Source organism: Triticum dicoccoides, chromosome 7A (genome assembly GCF_002162155.2).
Source record: "Triticum dicoccoides isolate Atlit2015 ecotype Zavitan chromosome 7A, WEW_v2.0, whole genome shotgun sequence".
NCBI lineage: Eukaryota > Viridiplantae > Streptophyta > Magnoliopsida > Poales > Poaceae > Triticum > Triticum dicoccoides.
In genome coordinates, this window is record NC_041392.1 from 471,499,564 (window position 1) to 471,517,626 (window position 18,063).

Sequence of the window (18,063 nt, forward strand, 5' to 3'; positions counted from 1 at the left end):
AGTTTATGAGAAACTTGTATTTCCAAAGAAGTGAGTGGGAGCACTATAGAATTTCTGATGAGTATATGTTGTTGACATATTGTGGATCAGAAATGACGTAGAATTTCTGGAAAGCATATAGGGTCATTTGAAAGGTGTTTTTCAATGGAAAACCTGGATTAAGCTACTTGAACATTAAGCATCAAGATCTATAAGGATAGATCAAAAACGCTTAATGGTACTTTCAAATGAGCACATACCTTGACATGATCTTGAAGGTGTTCAAGATGGATCAGCCAAAGAAGGAGTTCTTGCCTGAGTTGTAAGGTATGAAGTTAAGACTTAAAGCTCGACCACGGCAGAAGAAAGAGGAAGGACGAAGGTCGTCCCCTATGCTTTTGTCATAGGCTCTATACGGTATGCCATGCTAAGTACCGCACCTAATGTGTGCCTTGCCACATGTCTGGCAAGTGGGTACAAAGGTGATCCAGGAGTGGATCACTAGATAGCGGTCAAAAATTGTCCTTGGAGTAATAAGGACATGTTTCTCGATTATGGAGGTGATAAAGAGTTCGGCGTAAAGGGTTACATCGATGCAAGCTTTAACACCTATCCGAATGACTCTGAGTAGAAAACCAGATACGTATAGTGGAGCAACCATTTGGAATAGCTCCAAGTGGAGCGTGGAAGCAGCATTTATAATATGACCTAGAGATTTGCAAAGTACATACGGATCTGATTGTTGCAGACCCGTTGACTAAAACCTCTCTCACAAGCAAAACATGATCAAACCCCAGAACTCATTGAGCCTTAATCACATGATGATGTGAACTAGTTTAGTGACACTAGTAAACTCTTTGGATGTTAGTCACATGGCGATGTGACCTGTGAGTGTTAATCACATGGCGATGTGAACTAGATTATTAACTCTAGTGCAAGTGGGAGACTGTTGGAAATATGCCCTAGAGGCAATAATAAATTAGTTATTATTATATTTCCTTGTTCATGATAATCGTTTATTATCCATGCTAGAATTGTATTGATAGGAAACTCAGATACATGTGTGGATACATAGACAACACCATGTCCCTAGTAAGCCTCTAGTTGACTAGCTCGTTGATTAATAGATGGTCACGGTTTCCTGACCATGGACATTGGATGTCATTGATAACGGGATCACATCATTGGGAGAATGATGTGATGGACAAGACCCAATCCTAAGCCTAGCACAAAGATCGTGTAGTTCGTATGCTAAAGCTTTTCTAATGTCAAGTATCATTTCCTTAGACCATGAGATTGTGCAACTCCCGGATACCGTAGGAATACTTTGGGTGTGCCAAACGTCACAACGTAACTAGGTGGCTATAAAGGTACACTACAGGTATCTCCGAAAGTGTCTATTGGGTTGGCACGAATCGAGACTGGGATTTGTCACTCCGTGTAAACGGAGAGGTATCTCTGGGCCCACTCGGTAGGACATCATCATAATGTGCACAATGTGATCAAGGAGTTGATCACGGGATGATGTGTTACGGAACGAGTAAAAGAGACTTGCCGGTAACGAGATTGAACAAGGTATCGGGATACCGACGATCGAATCTCGGGCAAGTACAATACCGATAGACAAAGGGAATTGTATACGGGATTGATCGAATCCTCAACATCGTGGTTATCCGATGAGATCATCGTGGAACATGTAGGAACCAACATGGGTATCCAGATCCCGCTGTTGGTTATTAACCGGAGAACGTCTCGGTCATGTCTGCATGGTTCCCGAACCCGTAGGGTCTACACACTTAAGGTTCGATGACGCTAGGGTTATAGGGAATAGATATACGTGGTTACCGAATGTTGTTCGGAGTCCCGGATGAGATCCCAGACATCACGAGGAGTTCCGGAATGGTCCGGAGGTAAAGATTTATATATGGGAAGTCCTGTTTTGGTCACCGGAAAAGTTTTGGGTTTTAACGGTAGTGTACCGGGACCACCGGAGGGGTCCGGGGGTCCACCAAGTGGGGCCACCAGCCCCGGAGGGCTGCATGGGCCAAGTGTGGGAGGGGACCAGCCCCAGGTGGGCTGGTGTGCCCCCCCCCACCAAGGCCCAAGGCGCCTCCAAGAGGGAAGGGGGGCAAACCCTAGGGCCCACCCCAGGTGCGCCTCCCCCTCTCCCCCTTGTGGCCGCCACCCAGATGGGATCTGGGGGGCTGCCGCCACCCCTAGGGAGGGAACCCTAGGTGGGGGCGCAGCCCCTCCCCTTCCCCTATATATACTTGAGGTATTGGAGGCTGCAAGACACACGAGTTCCTCTCCTTCTTGGTGCAGCCCTACCCCTCTTCCTCTTCGTCTCTTGCGGTGCTTGGCGAAGCCCTGCTGGAGTACCACGCTCCTCCACCATCACCACGCCGTTGTGCTGCTGCTGGATGGAGTCTTCCTCAACCTCTCCCTCTCTCCTTGCTGGATCAAGGCATGGGAGACGTCGTCGGGCTATACGTGTGTTGAACGAGGAGGTGCCATCCGTTCGGCACTAGGATCTCCGGTGATTTGGATCACGACGAGTACGACTCCTTCAACCCCGTTCTCTTGAACGCTTCCGCTTAGCGATCTACAAGGGTATGTAGATGCACTCTCCTTCCCCTCGTTGCTGGTTTCTCCATAAATAGATCTTGGTGACACGTAAGAAAATTTTGAATTTCTGCTACGTTCCCCAACACTCTCCTGTGTGGATCACTCGGATAGGAGTTGGCATGTCGATGAACATCTTCCTGAGGTGCGGCTACAACCGATCGCTATACGATCTAAATGGCTTCGGGATCAGCAGTTGATGATTAATTCACATTCCACAAAGCTGCCGGCGATGAGTTTGCATACCTCCACGACCACTGAGGGTATTCTGTTTGGAAAGTTCAACTTCCCTATTATTCCGGATCCTGATTTGCCCATTCGGTTGGGTGTTTGTTCTCAATCAGAAAGATATCTTGTCGAATGCTCGTACATCTTTTCGTGGCCCGCAGTTCAGAGAATCCTACTGGTAGTCTATCCCAGATGAAAAGTTACTTCACATTATGGATGGGTGGCAAGCTGGATATTCAGATAATGAGGTTAAAGCTATGGTTCAGATTAAGGATGTGCCTACTCAAGATTATATTGATGCCAGGTTATTCAAGTGTTTGAATTTCTCTCGACATGGCCATTTGGTTGCAGATTGCCCCGGTAAGTTTTGCCAAAGATGTGTTCAGTTAGAGCTTTTTTGCACATGCCATATGCCACGTTCGATGGAAGATGCATGCATGTTGGGCCGTAATCCTGCATGCCGTGCCTGTCGTCGAAAAGAGCACCAAGTAAAGCAATGCCCCGGTCTCATACGGTGTGTTTCGTGTGACTCTTTCGGCCACATAGCCCATGGTCAACACTGGCCCGAGTATAAATGGCAGCCCATACCCGCTTCTAGGCCTTCTGGGTTTATTACCAAGGATGGGATTTTTCCTATTGGTTCCCATAAACAAAATCGTGGAAATCATAATGCTTTAGAAGATAATCGGAGGTCAGTTTGGCAAGTAAAATAGAATATCTCACCACGTGTTGATGTGGCGACTTCTCATTGCATGCTGATACGCCTCCCCCCTGCTTCAACTGTCAACTCCACCGCCCGAGGGACCCAATCCTGTCCAGTATCCCCTGTTTCCAAAACCACCTTTACCTCTTCCAAACTCGCTCCTCCATCGCCATCCAAGAACTCTGCTGCGCCGGCGATCTACTCCGGCAACAAGATGGTGAACTTTCCAGTCAGGCCGTTCGCGTTCGCCCTGCTCGGGGCCAACATTGAACGAGGGCCTGATCATTGGCTCCAGAGGAGTGTCATGGTGGTGGATGACCCGCCCTTGAACCATGACAGGTATGCTATCATCTCGATTCAGCCTCCTCCTCCCAATCATCAGAAGAGATTTTGGTTAGAGGAGATTTGAAGCATCATTAGGGAAGATCTGGAGTATCAGATTTCAGATGAGTTTGTCTATCCGTTTGGCATTGGTTGCATTGCTTTCGAGGATGTGCAGAGCCGGGATGAGGCCATTAGAGAAGGCCCGCATGCTATAGATGAGGATTCTTACTTCACCCTCACACCTCATGATGAAGGCATTAATATGCGGATGCCCGCGTTTCAATATGAAGTTTGGATTATGATGTTAGCCTTTCCGATGGATTATATGACTGAGCACTATGTGCACAAGGCTGTCTCCAACTTTGGGAAGCTGATAGTTTGGCCCCGGCCTAATGAGAACAAAGCTAGGGTTCTGGTCAAATGCCACATCAAGGATGTGGCGCAAGTACCCCATAGCTTGGTGGTTTCTAGAGTGGGCATGCTTCCTGGACTGGGCCAATCTTGGTCAGTCCCTGTCTATGTTCTGAATGGCAGAGACACTGTGCATGGGTTGGTAGATAACGAGGATGCCCCACCTCTCCTCAATGCTTCCCCACACCCCTATCAATTGCCTTACTATACTCTGAGGCAGCAAGCCAGGATCAATGATATGGAAGCACAGCAAGCGGCCAATGAGCAGCTGTGGAATGCTGCTGGTCAGGTGCAAGATGAGGTACAGGAAAATGGATGGGCAGCATGGCCGATAATCCCACCACCTTACACTGGATTTAGTTTCAGAACATTCTTTGAGTATGATGGCCCCTCTCTTATGGATGGTGTACACCAGGAGCACAATATTGTGGATAATCTGTCAGATGTTTGGTCTGAATTCTCTCAGGTTGAGGAACTGGCAGACAATTTTATCAATGGGGTCCCAACTGTGCAGTTTGCTTTTGTCAGGGCTGGTGGTGCTTCAGTTTCTCTGCTAATAACTGCAAACGCCAATCTGCTGCGTTGGATTGGCAGCATGTTGAAAAGGATTTATACAAAGTCGCTCCTTCCTGCTGTGTACCCTGAAGGCGCTTTCTTGCCACTTAATCCATTCACATTCATGCAGGAGCAACTTAATGTGCTCTATAATGCTCTGATGAACTCCATCTCCCCAGAGTCAGATGTGTTTGCCCTCATCTACAAATCTTCCCTTACTGATATCATCATTGACAAGAGCTGCTTCAACACTGCAGCAGTTCCAGTTGAGCCTACTTCTGCTGATGAGCAGAACATGTTGGTATCTCGCTCGGTTGCTGCTCATATTGGCTCTTTATTATCCAATGAACATGCACATGTGGATACTATTATGCTGCACCGGAGTGTGCGATCTAATAAGTATGATGGGTTTAAGGTGCCACCGGTGTCTCACAGAAAGCTTGTGTTGTCCAAAGTGAAGCCCAGGAAAGTTCCTGACGTGCAATGTTCTTCTACTGCCACCATGCCATGTGTTTTAGACAAGAATGACAAGGTACACAGTGAGATCCCTCCCCCACACCTATTTCTACCATACAATCTATTGGTACTAATATGTGTGGTCTGCGCCCAAATCAGCTAAGCAAGCAAAAACTGCTCTTGTCCTCGATGGCGCAGGAGCGTGACACTCCCAAGTCTGATGCATAAGGCGTGGAAGGTGTTGTGCTAGAATGTTCGGGGGATCAACTCCGATCATAAACTTTTGGCTCTGTGTAATGCAATCGATAGCAGTGGCTGCTCTGTTATTTGTCTTCAAGAAACTAAGCATGCCACTTTTGATAAGTCTTTTGTAAGAACTTTCTGTCCTAAACGGTTCGATAAATTTGAGGTGGTGCCCTCTCAAGGGGCCTCTGGTGGTTTGATCATCTTATGGGATAGTTCGATCTTTGTGGGCAATGTTATCTGTTATGAATCGTTTGCTCTGGGTATTAAGTTCACCTCGTTGCAAACCGCCAAATCCTGGAATATGTTTAATGTGTACGGCCCGTGTGATGGCCCCGTTAGGGCAACTTTCACCTCCTGGTTGTTTGATCTGGACATTCCAGACAACAAGGACTGGCTATTATGTGGTGATTTAAACTATATCAGGGCCCATGATAATCGTAATAAGCCAGGAGGAAATGTCAATGACATGCTCACCTTCAATGATTTCATCCAATCGCAAGCCCTAGTGGAGCTACCAATCAAAGGGAGGAAGTTTACATGGAGTAACATGCAGACATATCCACTTTTAGAGCAACTCGATTGGCTCTTCACATCGGCCAATTGGACCTCTAACTACCCCAATACGACAGTGGCACCACTCCCAAAACCAGTCTCCGATCATGTGCCGTGTGTGATCTCTATTGAAACAACGGTCCCTAAAACCAAAATCTTCCGATTTGAGAACTACTGGATCTCACACCCTGGCTTCTTTGAAGTTGTTCAATCCACCTGGAACAAAAGTTGTTTTGCTCACAACTCGGCTGCTCTGCTTTGCAAAAAATTTAAACACTTGAGATATGCTCTGAAGAAGTGGAGCAAAAACATCTCCAGGTTGAATTTGTGCATTGAAAACTCCAATTGGGCCCTTCTTGAATTGGATGGGATTGAGAACTTGAGGCCTCTCACAACTTCGGAGAAAAATTTCTGTGAAATCCTTAAAGAACATTTGGTAATCCTTCTTGGTTATAAACAGGAATATTGGAGGAAGAGGTACACGGTGCGCTGGTTTCAGTGTGGGGGAGACAACACTAAATTCTTCCATTCGGCGGCTAGTGAACGCTTCAGAAGAAATTCCATTGCATCTCTGAAACTATCCGATGGACCGGTTGTTTCTGGTCATGCAGGAAAAGCACATGAGCTATATCAGACATATGAAAACAGGTTGGGTAGGTCAGCGCCGCATGAGATGAAATTTGATCTTGCACGGATAATCAAAAAGGTGGAAGGGCTTGAGGAATTGACAAACCCCTTTATGAATGATGAGATCAATAAAGTGGTCCAAGAAATGCCATCCGATCGTGCCCTTGGCCCAGATGGCTTTAATGGGTGTTTTCTTAAATCCTGCTGGCACATTATTAAGCAGGATTTCTACACCATGTGTGCTGACTTCTATGATGGAAAGCTCGACCTGCAGAGTCTTAATTCTGGGTTTATCACCTTGATCCCGAAAACCTACTCACCCAAGACTACGTATGATTACAGGCCTATCACCCTCCTCAACTGTTGTCTGAAGTTGATAACCAAGTTGCTGGCCAATCGACTATAGAAGGTAATTCTCAAGATCATCCACAAGAACCAATATGGTTTTCTCAAAGGGAGATCGATTTAGGACTGCTTAGCCTGGGCCTTCGAGTACATCTATCAATGTCAGGCTTCGGGGCGTGCATGTTGTTTACTCAAGTTGGACTTTGCCAAAGCTTTTGACACGATACATCATGAGCCTATGATAGAGATCATGAGACACAAGGAGTTTGATGAGAAGTGGATTGGATGGACCAGATGTATTTTCTCCTCAGGAACTTCATTTGTGCTGCTCAACGGCACCCCCGGGAAACAGTTCTCCTGCATGTGTGGAGTGAGACAAGGCGATCCACTCTCGCCCCTCATATTTGTTCTCGCTGCAGACCTGTTGCAAGCGGCGATCAATGATGCATGTAGAGCTGGACGGCTGCTCCTTCCGATTCCATCGCACGATGATAACTACCCAGTTATTCAATACGCCGACGACACAATTGTGGTGTTCCCTGGCTGCTCTAACCAAGCTCAAGTCCTCAAGGGGATTCTGATGGACTACACCACGTCTGTAGGTCTGAAAATTAACTTCCATAAATCAATGCTCGTTCTAATCAACTTGGACCCGGCAACGGCATCACAGATGGCGTCGATTTTTATATGTGTTGTGGGACAAATGCCTTTCACGTACTTAGGGTTGCTGATGGGAACAACCCGCCCCACAATAACTGATCTGATGCTCATGGTCACAACAGTACAGAGGAAAATTCCAGCAGCAGTTTCCTTGCTTGACTATGGCTCCAAACCGACACTTCTAAATTCGGTTGTAACCTCATTAGCGATATATGCAATGTGCTCCATCAAGATAAACCCCAAGATCATTGAACATTTGGACAAACTTCGCAGATCTTGCCTGTGGCTAAAGAAAACAGAAGATGGTACTAAAGGCAACTCGCTGGCGGCGTGGGACCTGCTCTGCAGGCCAAAAAACAAAGGAGGTTTGGGGATCATAAACCTCAAAATCCAGAATCAGGGGCTCTTGTTGAAACAACTTCATAAATTTTATAACAAGCAAGATGTTCCAAGGGTTCATCTTATCCGGAGATCATATTATGTTGGTCAAACCCTGCACGCAAAAGACCCCTGCGGCTCGCTCTGGTGGAAAGATCTCATGCAACTGTCTGATATTTACAGGGGGGTTACCAAGGTGTCTGTTGGGACAGGTGACACGATCCTTTTTTGGAAGGATGAACGGAAAGATAGTTTTCTCCAACATTCATTCCTGAGGGCCTTTTCATTTGCCAAGGAACCAGACATATCAGTCCAATCCTTACTCTCCTCGGAGATATTGTGTGATGTATTCCACCTTCCCCTCTCGGTTGAAGCCCGTCTTGAGGTGACAGATCTACAACAGACCATGTCGGATGTGGCTCTAACCGACAGGGTGGATACATGGAAATGTGTTTGGAGCGGGGATGGATGCAAAGCCACCAAATTTTATGAACACTGCTTCAGAAACATGCAGGTGGACGAGGCCTTTTGTTGGATCTGGAAAACCAAGTGTATAGTGCAGTGGAAGATGTTTGCATGGCTGATGTTAGCTGATCGTTTGAACACCAAAAATATGCTGAGAAGGAGGCACTACAAAATCCAAAACGATGATTACACCTGCCTATTATGTCAAAACCCATCGGAGGAAGATATTACACATCTCTTCTTCAACTGCCCTTTCAGTAAAAGATGTTGGGATTGTTTAGGGATCTAATGACTGGTTGGTGAATGTAGGCTCACGTTACTGCACGAGGGTAAAAACTCTTGGAGTGGGCACATGTTCATGGAGATATTCACGGTGGCAGCATGGGGGATTTGGAAGGAAAGGAATGACAAACACTTCAGGGGGATCCAGCCAGCCCTGAGATCTTGGAAGGCCAGATTCAAGAATGATTTTGCCTTGCTGGTCCATAGGACCAAACAGGAGCTTACCCCATATCTCTTGTCTCTAGTTGTTGCTTTGTAATTAAGGGTTTCTCCTCTTGTAACCTTTCTTTCATCCCTCCTTCACACATGTAGATGTGGACTTGTATGTAGTATGTAGGTTGACTTGACTGTACTGGACTGTACTAACCCTTTAACCTTTTAATATAAAGTCAGTGGGACCCTCTCCCACTGTCACCAGTTCTCAAAAAAATGTTTGTTCCTGAGGACATGAGAGAAGTCTTGCTATAAGTAGTCATGTGAATTTGGTATTCGTTCGATATTTTGATGAGATGTATGTTGTGTTTCCTCTAGTGGTGTCATGTGAACATCGACTACATGACACTTCACCATTGTTTGGGCCTAGGGGAAGGCATTGTGAAGTAATAAGTAGATGATGGGTTGCTAGAGTGATAGAAGCTTAAACCCTAGTTTATGCGTTGCTTCGTAAGGGCCTGATTTGGATCCATATGTTTCATGCTATGGTTAGGTTTACCTTAATACTTCTTTTGTAGTTGCGGATGCTTGCAAGAGGGGTTAATCATAAGTGGGATGCTTGTCCATGTAAGGGCAGTACCCAATCACCGGTCCACCCACATATCAAATTATCAAAGTACCGAACGTGAATCATATGAACGTGATGAAAACTAGCTTGATGATAATTCCCATGTGTCCTCGGGAGCGCTTTCCTTTATATAAGAGTTTTTACAGGCTTGTCCTTTGCTACAAAAATGATTGGGCATCTTGCTGCACCTTATTTACTTTTATTACTTGTTGCCCATTACAAATTACCTTATTACAAAACTATCTGTTACTGATAATTTCAGTGCTTGCAGAGAATACCTTACTGAAAACTGCTTATCATTTCCTTCTGCTCCTCGTTGGGTTCGACACTCTTACTTATCGAAAGGACTACGATAGATCCCCTATACTTGTGGGTCATCCAGACTCTTTTCTGGCGCCATTGCCGGGGAGTGAAGCGCCTTTGGTAGGTAGAATTTGGTAAGGAAACATTTATATAGTGTGCTGAAATTTACTGTCACTTGTTACTATGGAACATAATCCTTTGAGGGGCTTGTTCGGGGTATCTTCACCCCGACCAGTGGAGCAAAGAGTTCATCCTCAACCTACTGAACCTACTGAAAATTTTTATTTTGAAATTCCTTCGGGTATGATAGAGAAACTGCTAGCTAATCCTTTTACAGGAGATGGAACATTGCATCCCGATTTGCACCTAATCTATGTGGATGAAATTTGTGGATTATTTAAGCTTGCAGGTATGACCGAGGATGTTATCAAGAAGAAGGTCTTCCCTTTATCTTTGAAGGGAAAGGCATTGCCATGGTTTAGGATATGTGATGATATTGGATCATGGAACAACAACTGATTGAAATTGGAATTTCATCAGAAGTTTTATCCTATGCATCTGGTTCATCATGATCGTAATTATATATATATAATTTTTGGCCTCGCGAAGGAGAAAGCATCGCTCAAGCTTGGGGGAGGCTTAAGTCAATGTTATATTCATGCCCCAATCATGAGCTCTCAAAAGAAATTATTATTCAAAATTTTTATGCTCGGCTTTCTCTCAATAATCGCTCCATGCTCGATACCTCTTGTACTGGATCTTTTATGATGAAGACTACTGAATTCAGATGGGATTTATTGGAAATAATTAAACGCAACTCTGAATATTGGGAACTCAGCGAAGGTAAGGAGTCAGGTATACCATCTAAGTTTGATTGTGTTAAATCTTTTATGGATACCGATGCTTTTTGTGAATTTAGCACTAAATATGGACTTGACTCTAAGATAGTAGCTTCTTTCTGCGAATCATTTGCTACTCATGTTGATCTCCCTAAGGAGAAGTGGCTTAAATATCATCCTCCCATTGAAGTAAAAGTAGTTGAACGTACTAAAGTTGAAGAAAAGACTATCACTTATAATGTTGATCCTATTGTTCCTACCACTTATATTGAGAAACCACCTTTCCCTACTAGAATAAAGGATCATGCTAAAGCTTCAATTGTGGTTCGTAAGAGTAATACTAGAACACCTACACCCTCTGAGCAAATTAAAGTTGAACCTAGTATTTCTATGGTTAAAGATCTCTTGGTCGATAATATAGACGGGCATGTTATTTACTTTTGTCATGAAGCTGCTAGAATTGCTAGACCCGATACTAAAAATAAACATAGACCTATTGTAGGCATGCCTATTATTTCTGTTAAAATAGGAGATCATTGCTATCATGGTTTATATGATATGGGTGCTAGTGCGAGTGCAATACCTCATTCTTTATATGAAGAAATTATGCACGATATTGCACCTGCTGAGTTAGAAGGTATTGATGTTACAATTAAGCTTGCCAATAGAGATACTATTTGACCGATTGGGGTTGTTGCAGATGTTGAAGTCCTGTGTGGGAAAGTTAAATATCATGCTGATTTTCTTGTTCTTAGTTCCCCACAAGATGACTTTTGTCCCATTATATTTGGTAGACCCTTCTTGAATACTGTTAATGCTAAGATAGAGTGCAAAAAGGATATTGTTTCTGTTGGTCTAGGGGATATGTCTCATGATTTTAATTTTGCTAAATTTCGTAGACAACCCCATGATAAATAATTGCCTAGTAAAGATGAAATTATTGGTCTTGCTTATATTGCCATGCCTCCTAATGATCCTTTAGAACAATATTTTCTAGACCATGAAAATGATATGTTTATGAATGAAAGAAGGGAAATAGATCAAGTATTCTTTAAATAGGGACCTGTTTTGAAACACAACTTGCCTATCGAAATTCTAGGGGATCCTCCTCCACCCAAGGGTGATCCCGTGTTTGAGCTTAAACCATTGCTTGATACTCTTAAATATGCTTATCTTGATGAAAAGAATATATATCCTGTTATTATCAGTGCTAATCTTTCAGAGCAGGAAAAAGAGAAATTATTGAAAACTCTGAAGAAGCACAGTGCTGCTATTGGATATACTCTGGATGATCTTAAGGGCATTAGTCCCACTCTATGCTAGCACAAGATAAAATTAGAGAAAGATGCTAAACCGGTCGTTGATCACCAACAATGGGTAAATCCTAAGATGAAAGAAGTGGTAAGAAAAGAAATACTAAAGCTTCTGGAGGCAGGCACAATTTATCCCGTTGCTGATATTCAGTGGGTAAGTCATGTCCATTGTGTCCCTAAGAAGGGAGGTATTACTGTTGTTCCTAATGATAAGGATGAATTGATCCCACAAAGAATTGTTATAGGTTATAGAATGGTAATTGATTTCCGCAAATTAAATAAAGCTACTAAAAAGGATCATTACCCTTTACCTTTTATTGATCAAATGCTAGAAAGATTATCCAAACATGCACATTTTTGCTTTCTAGACGGTTATTCTGGTTTCTCTCAAATACCTGTGTCAAAAGAGGATCAAGAAAAGACCACCTTTACATGCCCTTTTGGTACCTTTGCTTATAGACATATGCCTTTTGGATTATGTAATGCACCTGCTACCTTTCAAAGATGTATGACTGCTATATTCTCTGAATTTTGTGAAAATATTGTTGAGGTTTTCATGGAAGATTTCTCCGTATATGGAACTTCTTTTGATGATTGCTTAAGCAACCTTGATCGAGTTTTGCAGAGATGTGAAGAAACTAATCTTGTCTTGGATTGGGAGAAGTGCCACTTTATGGTTAATGAAGGTATTGTCTTGGGGCATAAAATTTTTGAAAGAGGTATTGAAGTTGATAAAGCTAAAGTTGATGCTATTGAAAAGATGCCGTGTCCTAAGGACATTAAAGGTATAAGAATTTTCCTTGGTCATGCCGGTTTTTATAGGAGATTCATTAAAGACTTCTCAAAAATTTCCAGGCCTCTGACTAATCTCTTACAAAAAGATGTTCCTTTTGTCTTTGATGATGATTGTGTAGAAGCATTTGAAATACTTAAGAAAGCTTTGATTTCTGCACCCATTGTTCAACCACCTGATTGGAATTTACCCTTTGAAAATATGTGTGATGCTAGTGATTATGCTGTAGGTGCTGTTTTAGGACAAACAGTTGATAAGAAATTAAATGTTATCCGATATGCTAGTAAAACTCTAGACAGTGCCCAAAGAAATTATGCTACTACTGAAAAAGAATTTTTAGCACTTGTGTTTTCTTGTGATAAATTCAGACCTTATATTGTTGATTCTAAAGTAACTATTCACACTGATCATGCTGCTATTAAATATCTTATGGAAAAGAAAGATGCTAAACCTAGACTTATTAGATGGGTTCTCCTACTACAAGAATTTGATTTGCATATTATTGATAGAAAAGGAGGTGAGAACCCTATTGCAGACAACTTTTCTAGGTTAGAGAATGTTCTTGATGACCCACTACCTATAGATGATAGCTTTCCCGATGAACAATTAGCTATCATAAATGCTTCTCGTATTGCTCCATGGTATGCTGATTATGCCAATTACATTGTTGCTAAATTTATACCACCTAGTTTCACATACCAACAAAAGAAAAAGTATTTCTATGATTTAAGACATTACTTCTGGGATGACCCACACCTTTATAAAGAAGGAGTAGATGGTGTTATTAGACGTTGTGTACATGAGCATGAACAGGAACATATCCTACGCAAGTGTCACTCCGAGGCTTATGGAGGACACCATGTTGGAGATAGAACTGCACATAAGGTATTGCAATCCAGTTTTTATTGGCCTACACTCTTCAAGGATGCCCATAAGTTTGTCTTGTCTTGTGATGAATGTCAAAGAATTGGTAATATTAGTAGACGTCTATGCATTATTCACTTGTTGTTGAACCATTTGATGTTTGGGGCTTTGATTATATGGGACCGTTTCCTTACTCTAATGGGTATACACATATTTTAGTTGTTGTTGATTACGTTACTAAGTGGGTAGAAGCTATTCCAACTAGTAGTGCTGATCATAACACCTCTATTAAGATGCTTAAAGAAGTTATTTTTCCAAGGTTTGGAGTCCCTAGATATTTAATGACTAATGGTGGTTCACATTTTATTCATGGTGCCTTTCATAAAATGCTTGCTAAGTATGATGTTAATCATAGAATTGCATCCCCATATCACCCATAGTCTAGTGGTCAAGTAGAACTGAGCAATAGAGAGCTTAAATTAATTTTGCAAAAGACTATTAATAGATCTAGAAAGAATTGGTCCAAGAAACTTGATGATGCATTATGGGCCTATAGAACTGCATATAAAAATCCTATGGGTATGTCTACATATAAAATGGTTTATGGAAAAGCATGTCACTGACCTCTCGAACTAGAACATAAGGCATATTGGGCCATTAAAGAGCTCAATTATGATTTCAAACTTGCCAGTGAGAAGAGATAATTTAACATTAGCTCACTTGATGAGTGGAGAACCCAGGCCTATGAGAATACCAAACTATTTAAAGAAAAAGTTAAAAGATAGCATGACAAAAGGATACAAAAACGTGAGTTTAATGTAGGTGATTATGTATTGTTATACAACTCTCGTTTAAGATTTTTTGCAGGAAAACTCCTCTCTAAAATGGGAAGGTACTTACGTTATCTAGGAGGTTTATCGTTCCAGTGCCATAAAAATCAACAACTTCGAAGGCAAATCCGAGGGTGGTGAATGGTCAAAGAATCAAACATTATATCTCAGGTAATCCTATAAATGTTGAAACTAATGTTATTGAAACCGTAACCCCAGAGGAGTATATAAGGGACACCTTCCAGAATGTTTCAGCCTCCGAAAAGGAAGAGGTATATGGTACGGTAAGTAAACCGACTCCAAAATAGTTCTAATAGCAATTTTTCTCCGTTTTGGAATATTTAAGAAAATAGGAAAATAAGAAGCAGTCCGGAAAGGACACGAGGCTTCCACGAAGGTGGAGGGCACGCCCTACCCCTGGGCGCGCCCCCTGCCTCGTGGGCACCTCGTGTGCCCTCCGGACTCCGTTTTCTTGCATGATACTTCTTTTGGTCGGTAAAAATTCATTATATAATCTCCCGAAGGGTTTGACCACCGTACCATGCAATTATCTCCTGTTTTTGTTTCGAGCTGTTTTCTGCCAGAGTTGTCAAGGCCAGGCATCATGTCGTCCCCCTCCTCCAACAACGAGGTAGACGATGCTTGGCTAATGAAGATAGAGCTGAAGAGAGAAGAACCCGGGGAGATCAACAAGGATGATGGGATCAAGAAGGCCACGGAGGATCAAGCTCCGGCAACAGAAGGAGAAGACATCCTTCAACCTCATTACAATCTTCTTACCCCTACTGAAATTGAAGCTTTCAATATGATTGAAATAGTTCAGGTGCACAACAAGTATCTAACTCATGAAAATATTCTGTTGCAAGAGCATATCACTGCACTCAAGGGCATTATTCGTAAGTTGGAGCACCTCCTTCGCTCGATGTTGGACGACGAGCCTATGTCATCAATGATCTCTTCTTCACCACCAAAGGCGAATTGAGTATTGAGTATGGGAACTCCCCTTGGCAACTGCCAAGCTTGGGGGAGTACCCCAGTATCGTATCACCATCACACTTTTATCTTTACCTTTTTTTCTTAGTTCGATCCTTTTGGTAATATCTTGATCTAGTAGAATAAAGTTTTAGTATGATCTAGTTTGGAGTTTTGCTTTATGATCCTTCTATGTAATCGAGTCCGTGAGCTATATATAATAAAGATTAGTTCCGAGTTGAGGGATTTGCTATCTTGCTATGATCTTGAGGGAATAAAAGTAGGAATAAAAAGAAATAGAGAGATCATATTGATATTATGGAGAGTAATGACTTCACATATAAAGAGTATGATGAATAAAAGTTGTTGAGAGTTGACAAACATAGTTTTGGTCATCGTTGCAATTACTAAGGCAAGCTCAACATGTTGGATGACCCTGCGTAAACCTTTTTTACTGTCTCTTGTTGATATATATCCACCGCATTCTCAGCACACTTGAGAAGTATGCTGGCGTCTTGGCATGTGGCCACGTCAGAATAATGCATGTACCTGGGCACAAGGGGTTTCTTACGAAGGGCACTATTTGGGCCCGGTTTATACCATAATGACCGGAGTGTTCGGTGTCGTGAGTTTGGCCTTATATGCATCAGCTCCGAGTCATTGTCTTTGGTCAAATGTTGGGTTTGCCCGGCTCCTGTGTTTTGGTGCCTTATGTTCCGCTTTACCGGCTAAGGTAGCACCAGGAGAACTACTGCGATTGTGCCCTGGTTCATCCGGATGAGCACCTCAGTAGAGAAAGCCGAAAACTGACTGTCATGATATAGCGTGAGACTGGTCAACCACTCGGTGACCTATCAGAATGTTAGAATTCCTCCGCCTTAACGAAGGGCCGTTTCCCGGCCAGGCATGTATGCACCCCGCGATCGGGAGAGTGCGGAGCCACCAGGGGCTATCTAGTAGCCCCACTGTCAAACTCCTATGGCTAAGTGAAAGTGTTAAAGCATTATAGTCTGGTTGCCTCGCTCGCTATGCTATCACCTCCTTAATAGGACCAAGACATTGGGTTAAGTGTGAACACGTGTTTTTTGCGAGCACCCCCACATTTTATGCATGGGGGTTGAAGCCGACGGCTGCAATCTTTCAGGTTATACACAAGTATACATAAACGGCCGCACAGGAGGCATCATACTACTTTCAGGCAAAAGTATAAAAATAACCTTATAAAAAAGTCATAAAAGCATTGTGCTTACAACGAGAATACATATCACTCAAACATAATATTTTTCGAGCACTGGGCCTCTATCAAACGAGCACCCTCGAGAACCTCCTCAAAATAGTGTTCGGCAGCCACCCGGCCTATGGCCGAACCCTGCGCCACAACAGTGGTGGCGTCCATCTCCGCCCAGTATGCTTTAACATGGGAAAGGGCCATCCGCGAGCCTTCTATGCACGCCGACCTCTTCATCGCATTAATGCGCGGCACCGCATTAAGGAACTGCTGCACTAAGCTGAAATAGCTGTTCGGCTTTGGCCTTTCCGGCCATAGCTGATCCACAACGGACCTCATGGCGAGTCCGGACAACCTATTCAGTTCGGCCCATTCGGCTAGCTGGTCAGTCAATGAAAGCGGACGCTCTGGAATGTGGAATTGCGTCCAGAACATCTTGTCCACTTCACGATCTGTCTGACCTTGGAAGTACTTGGCTGCATCGGCAGCGCTTGCCGCCAAATCCATATACGCATCTGCCGAACTCCATAGCCGATCCATAGGGGCATATCGGGGATCTCCGAACTTCCTCCGTAACATGAAGGGTTTCCCAGCCGCAATATCCCTGGCTTCCCGCAGCTCCTCCTTCTTTGCTCTCATAGCAGAACAGGTGTCTTTGTCTGCCGCCGCGGCCTTCTCAAGGTCAGTTGCCTTCGCGCAGTTTTCTTTTTCAAGGAACCGGCAACGGTCGGCAGTGTCTTTTAATTCTACGGCCATCTTGGCCATCTTCTCCCGGCTCTTGCAATGTGCGGCCTTCTCGGCTTTCAACTCTTCGGCTGCCTTCAAAGCAGCTGCATTACTAATCCCTGCTTGTTCCCTGGCTTGGGCAAGTTCCGCCCGCAAGGCTTCCACGGTGGCAGCTCCATCTGCAGCCACAACATATTAAAGATATTGGCATTATGCTGCTCTTACTATGTGGCGTTCACCGGATAATAACACTTACCCTGTGCCTCATCAAGCCTCTTGTTAACAAGCTCGATGTGGGCGTCTGCCGCATCCAGTTGCCGTTTTAATTGGGCAAACTCCCTAGTCCGGCTAGCCACTGGAGCTCCCACCACATGTACATAGAAGTAGTTTGGTTATTGCCTGGGAATATGATCCTATGTTCGCCGCCGTTCTCAACGACAACCAGAGTCTCAGGGGCTACTATAACATGTGCAGTACTATCACATATTATCTCACATACCTCAAAGCCTGTCAATAGACTCATAAAGGCTTCATGTAATCCGCTTTCAGCGGACGAGATTCTCTCCATCACTGTACCCATC